The sequence below is a fragment of the Anopheles maculipalpis genome, chromosome 2RL (genome assembly GCF_943734695.1).
Source record: "Anopheles maculipalpis chromosome 2RL, idAnoMacuDA_375_x, whole genome shotgun sequence".
Classification (NCBI taxonomy): domain Eukaryota; kingdom Metazoa; phylum Arthropoda; class Insecta; order Diptera; family Culicidae; genus Anopheles; species Anopheles maculipalpis.
This window is the reverse complement of record NC_064871.1, coordinates 58,318,723-58,325,921: the sequence shown is the minus strand read 5'-3', so window position 1 is coordinate 58,325,921 and position 7,199 is coordinate 58,318,723.

Below are 7,199 nucleotides of genomic sequence, written 5' to 3'. Positions count from 1 at the left end.
TTTGATATTTATGAGATTTCTGAGATTTCTGAGATTTTTAAAAATTGTAAGATTTCTGAGATTTCTACAATTTCTATGTATCTAAGAATTTTTGAAAATTCTTAGATTTCCAAAAATTCTGAAAATTGTGAAATTTCTAAGATTTCTGAAAATTTTGAGAATTATGAGATATCTGAGATTTCTGAGATTTCTCAAAATTCAAAGATTTTTTTAAATTCTGAGAGTTTTAAAATTCTAAGATTTCTGAATCTTCTGAGATTTTAAAAAATTTTGAAATATTCAAAAAAACTGAGATTTTTGAAAAATCAAAGATTTATGAGATTTCTGAGATTAATGAGATTATTTAGATTTCTGAGATATCTAATATTTTTGAAATTTCTGAGATTTCTGAAATTTTATTAAAATTTTGAAGTTTCTGAGAATCTTGAGATTTCTGAAATTAATGAGTTTTCTGAGATTTCTGAAATTTTTTTTCTGAGATATTAGAATATTCTAAGATTTTCGAAATATCTGAGATTTTTGAAAATTCTGAGATTTTTGAAATTTTAAAGATTTCTGAGAGTTCTGAGATTTTTGAGCTTTTTTAAAATTTTTTGAGGTTTTTGAGATTTTTCAAATTTCTGAGATTGTTGAAAATTCTAAGATTTTTAAGAATTCTGAGATTTTCTGATATTTCTGAGATTTCTGAAATTTTTTAAAATTCTTAGATTTCTGAGATTTCTGAGAAATCGTAAAATTCTGAGATTTTTGAAGTTTCTGATACATCTTAAATTTTTAAGATTTCTGAAATTTCTGAGATTTGTGAGATTTTTGAAATTTCTGAGATTTTTGAAAATACTAAGATTTTTGAGAATTCTGAGATTTTTTGATATTTCTGAGATTTATGAGATTTCTGAGATTTTTAAAAATTCATGGATATCTGATAATTCTGAGATTTTGTGAAATTTTAAAGATTTCTGAGACTTTTGACATATTTCATATTTCTGAGATTTCTGAGATTCCTGAGATTTTTAAAAATTGAAAGATTTCTGAGATTTCTATGATTTCTCAGATTTTGAAAATTCTTAGATTTCTGAGAATTCTGAGATTTATTAGATTTCTGAGATTTTTTAAATTCTGACATTTTTGAAATTCTAGATTTCTGAGAATTCGGAGATTTTTGAAATTTTTGAAATTTCTGAGATTTCTGAAAATTCTGAGAATTCTTAGATATCTCAGATTTCTGAGATTTATGAAAATTCAAAGATTGTTTTAAATTCTGAGATTTTTGAAATTTCTAAGATTTCTGAAATTTCTGAGATTTCCAATATTTCTGAATATTTAGAGATTTTTTAAATTTCAAAGATCTATGAGATGTCTGAGATTTCTGAAATTTATGAGATTTTTAAGGTTTCTGAGATTTCTAAGATTTTTGAAAAAATCTTCAAAATATCCGAAAATTCTGAAATTTTTGAAATTTCCAAGATTTCTGAGAGTTTAGAGATTCCTGAGATTATTGGAAATTCCAAGATGTTTGAAATTTCTGATATTTTAGAAATTTTTCAGATCTCTGAAATTTTTTAGATTTCCGAAATTTCTGAAAACTCTGAGATTCAAAGATTCAGGAGATTTTTGAAATTAATGATATTTGTTAAAATTCTTCAATTAAATTAAAATTCTGAGATTTTTCAAAATTCTAAGATTTTTGAAATTTCAAAGATTTTTGAGAATTCCGACAATTTTGAAATTCTGAGATTTCTGATATTCCTGAGATTTTTCAAAATTCTAAGATTGTTGATAATTCTTTTATTTCTGAGAATACTGCGATTTTTGAAAGTTCTAAGATTTCTGAGATTTCTGAAATTTCTGACATTTATGATTTTTACTGATATTTCTAAGATTTTTCAAATTTCACAACTTTTGAGAATTTTAAATTTCTTAATTTTTTGAAAATTCTTAGATTTCTGAGAATTCTGAGATTTTTGAAGATTCTGAGATTTCTGAGATTATTAAAAGTTCTGAGTTTTTTGAAAAATTCCTAGATTTCTGAGAATTTTGAGAATTTTGACATATCTGAGATTTCCAAGATTTCTGAGAATTCTGTAAAATCAAAGAAATCTAAGAATTCAAAGACGTTTGAGATTTCTGAGATTCCTGAGATTTTTAAAAATTGTAAGATTTCTGAGATTTATATAATTTCTATGAATCTAAGAATATTTGAAAATTCTTAGATTTCTAAGAATTCTGCGATTTTTTGAAATTTCTGAGATTAATGAGATTTCTGAGATTTTTAAAAATTCTGACATTTTTAATAATCTTAGATTTCTGAAAATTCTAAAATTTTTGAAATTTCTGAGATTTCTGAAAATTCTGAGAATTATGAGATATCTGAGATTTCTGAGATTTCTGAAAATTCAAAGATTTTTTTAAGTTCTGAGATTTTTTAAATTTCTAAGATTTCTGAAACTTCTGAGAATTTAAAAATTTTTGAAATTTTCAAAAAATTCTGAGATTTTTGAAAAATCAAAGATTTATGAGATTTTACAAATTTCTGAGATTTTGAAAATTCTTAGATTTCTCAGAATTCTGAGATTTTTTTTATTTTTGAGTTTTCTGAGATTTCTGAGATTTTTAAAAGTTTTGATGTTTTATAAAATTATTAGATTTTTGAAATTTCAAAGAATTCTGAGAATTCTGATATTTTTGAAATATCTGAGATTTTTCGAAATTCCTGAGATTTTTAAAAATTGTGAGATTGTTGAGATATCTAAGATTTCTGAGATTTTTGAAAATTCTTAGATTTCTGAGATTTTCGAGAAATCTTAAAATTCTGAGATTTTTTAAGTTTCTGAGACATCTGAAATTTTTTAGATTATTGAAATTTCTGACATTTATGAGATTTTTGAAATTTCTGAAATTTTTGAAAATTCTAAGATTTTTGAGAATTCTGAGATTTTTTGATATTTCTGAGATTTATGAGATTTCTGAGATTTTTAAAAATTCATGGATTTCTGAGAATTCTGAGATTTTTGAAATTTTAAAGATTTCTGAGATTTTTGACATATTTCATATTTCTGAGCTTTCTGAGATTCCTGAGATTTTTAAAAATTGAAAGATTTCTGAGATTTCTATGATTTCTCAGATTTTTGAAAATTCTTAGATTTCTGAGAATTCTGAGATTTATGAGATTTCTGAGATTTTTAAAAATTCTGACATTTTTGAAATTCTTAGATTTCTCAGAATTCTGAGATTTTTGAAATTTTTGAAATTTCTCAGTTTTCTGAGAATTCTGTGATATCTCAGATTTCTGAGATTTTCGTAAATTCAAAGATTGTTTTAATTTCTGAGATTTTTAAAATTGCTAAGATTTCTGAAATTTCTGAGATTTCCAAAATTTCTGAATATTTTGAGATTTTTTAAATTTCAAAGATCTATGAGATGTCTGAGATTTCTGAAATTTATGAGATTTTTAAGACTTCTGAAATTTCTAAGATTTTTGAAAAAATCTTCAAAATATCCGAAAATTCTGAAATTTTAGAAATTTCCAGATATCTGAGAGTTTAGAGATTCCTGAGATTATTGAAAATGTTAATGATGTTTGAAATTTCTGATATTTTTGAAATTTTAAGTACTCTGAAATTTTTTAGATTTTCGAAATTTCTGAAAACTCTGAGATTCAAAGATTTATGAGATTTTTGAAAATTATGATATTTGTTCAAATTCTTAAATTTCTGAGAATTCTGAGATTTTTCAAAATTCTAAGATTTTTGAAATTTCAAAGATTTTTGAGAATTCTGACATTTTGGATATTTTTGAGAATTCTGATATTCCTGAGATTTTAAAGAATTCTGAGATTGTTGAAAATTCTTAGATTTCTGAGAATACTGAGATTTTTGAAATTTCTAAGATTTCTGAGATTTCTGAAATTTCTGACATATTTGATGTTTCTGATATTTCTGAGATTTTTCAAATTAACCAACTTTTGAGATTTTTCAATTTCTTAGATTTTTGAAAATTCTTAGATTTTTGAAAATTCTTAGATTTCTGAGATTTTTTAAAGTTCTGAGATTTTTGAAAAATTCCTAGATTTCTGAGAATTCTGAGAATCTTGAAATATCTGAGATTTCCGAGATTTCTGAGAATTCTGTAAAATCAAAGAAATCTAAGAATTCAAAGATATCTGAGATTTCTGAGATTTCTAAGATTTCTAAAATTTTATTAATATTTGAAGTTTCTGAGAATTCTGAGATATCTGAAATTTATGAGTTTTCTGAGATTTCTGAAAAAAAATTTCTGAGATTTTTGAAAATTCTAAGATCTTCGACATTTCTGAGATTTTTGAAAAATCTGAGATTTTTGAAAATTCTTAGAGTTCTGAAAATTCTGAGATTTTTTGAAATTTCTTAGATTTTTGAGATTTCTGAGATTTTTTAAAATTCTGAAATTGTTAAAAATTCTTGGATTTCTGAGAATTGTGAGATTTTTTAAATTTTAAAGATTTCTGAATTTGTGACATATTTGATATTTATGAGATTTCTGAGATTTCTGAGATTTTTATTATTTGTAAGATTTCTGAGATTTCTATAATTTCTATGAATCTAAGAATTTTTGAAAATTCTTAAATTTCTAAGAATTCCGAAATTTTTGAAAATTCTTAGATTTCTAAGAATTCTGAAATTTTTGAAATTTCTGAGATTTCTGAAAATTCGGAGAATTATGAGATATCTGAAATTTCTGAGATTTCTGAAAATTCAAAGATTTATTCAAATTCTGAGAATTTCAAATTTCTTAGATTTCTGAAACTTCTGAGATTTCAAAAAATTTTGAAATTTTCAAAAAATTCTGAGATTTTTGAAAAATCAAAGATTTATGGGATTTCTGAGATTAAAGAGATTTTTTAGATTTCTGAGATATCTGATATTTTTGAAATTTCTGAGATTTTTGAAAATTCTTAGATTTCTGAGAATTCTGAAATTTTTTAAAATTTTGAGATGTCGGAGATTTCTGAGATTTTTAAAATTTCTGAGATTTCATGAAATTCTAAGATTTTTGAAATTTAAAAGAATTTTGAGAAATCTGATATTTTTGAAATTTCTGAGATTTTTAAAAATTAAGAGATTTCTGAGATTTCTAAGATTTCTGAGGGTTTTGAAAATACTTAGATTGCTGAGAATTCTGAGATTTTTATAAATTCTGAGGTTTTTGAAAAATTCCTAGATTTCTGAGAATTCTGAGATTTATCAAAATTCTAAGATTTTTGAGATTTCAAAGATTTTTGAGAATTCTGACATTTTTGATATTTCTGATATTTCTGATATTCCTGAGATTTTTAAAAATTCTAAGATTTTTGAAAATTCTTTATGTTTCGGAGATTTCTGAGATTTTTGAATTTCAAAGATTTATGATTTTTCTGAAATTTATGACATTTCTGTTGTTTCTGCGATTGTTAAAATTTTAGAGATTTCTGAGATTTTATTTCTGAAATTTTTGATATTTCTAAGCTTTCTGAGATTTTTGAAATTTCTGATATTTCTGATATATCTGAGATTTTTCAAATTTCACAATTTTTGAGATTTTTTAATTTCTTATATTTTTGAAATTTCTGAAAATTCTTAGATTTCTGCGAATTCTGAGATTTTTTGAAATTTTTGAGATTTCTGAGATTTCTGAGATTTTTAAAAATTCTGAGTTTTTTGAAAATTCTAAGATTCTTGAAAATATTGAGATTTTTTAATTTCAACGATTTCTGAGATTTCGGAGATTTATGAGATTTTTTTAATTTCTGAGATTCCTGAGATTATTGAAATTTCTGAGTTTTCTGAGAATTCTGAGATTTCTGAAAATTCAAAGATTTTTTAAATTCTGAGATTTTGAAAAATTCTAAGATTTCTGAAACTTCTGAGTTTTCAAAAATTTTTGAAAATTCTGAGATATTTGAAAAATCAAAGAACAATGAGATATTTGAGAGTTTTGAAAATTCTGAGATTTTTGAAAATTCTAAGATGTATGAGATTTCTGAGATTTTTTAAAATTCTTAGATTTCTCAGAATTCTGAGATTTTTGAAATTTCAGAGATTTCTAAGATTTCTGAGATTTTTAAAAATTCTGATGTTTTATAAAATTATTAGATTTTTGAAATTTCAAAGAATTCTGAGAATTTTGATATTTTTGAAATATCTGAGATTTTTCGAAATTCCTGAGATTTTTAAAAATTGTGAGATTGTTGAGATATCTAAGATTTCTGAGATTTTTGAAAATTCTTAGATTTCTGAGATTTCTGAGAAATCTTAAAATTCTGAGATTTTTGAAGTTTCTGAGGCATCTGAAATTTTTTAGATTATTGAAATTTCTGACATTTATGAGATTTTTGAAATTTCTGAGATTTTTGAAAATTCTAAGATTTTTCAGAATTCTGAGATTTTTTTAAATTTCTGAGATTTATGAGATTTCTGAGATTTTTCAAAATTCATGGATTTCTGAGAATTCTGAGATTTTTGAAATTTTAAAGGTTTCTGAGAATTTTGACATATTTCATATTTCTGAGCTCTCTGAGATTCCTGAGATTTTTAAAAATTGAAAGATTTCTGAGATTTCTATGATTTCTCAGATTTTTGAAAATTCTTAGATTTCTGAGAATTCTGAGATTTATGAGATTTCTGAGATTTTTAAATATTCTGACATTTTTGAAATTCTTAGATTTCTGAGAATTCGAAGATTTTTGAAATTTTTGAAATTTCTCAGATTTCTGAGAGTTCTGAGAATTCTGAGATATCTCAGATTTCTGAGATGTTCGAAAATTCAAAGATTGTTTTAAATTCTGAGATTTTTGAAATTTCTAAGATTTCTGAAATTTCTGAGATTTCCAATATTTCTGAATATTTTGAGATTTTTGAAATTTCAAAGATCTATGAGATGTCTGAGATTTCTGAAATTTATGAGATTTTTAAGACTTCTGAGATTCCTAAGATTTTTGAAAAAATCTTCAAAATATTCGAAAATTCTGAAATTTTAGAAATTTCCAAGATTTCTGAGAGTTTAGAGATTCCTGAGATTATTGAAAATTCTAAGATGTTTGAAATTTCTGATATTTTTGAAATTTTTAAGATCTCTGAAATTTTTTAGATTTTCGAAATTTCTGAAAACTCTGAGATTCAAAGATTTATGAGATTTTTGAAATTTCTGATATTTGTTAAAATTCTTAAATTTCTGAGAATTCTGAG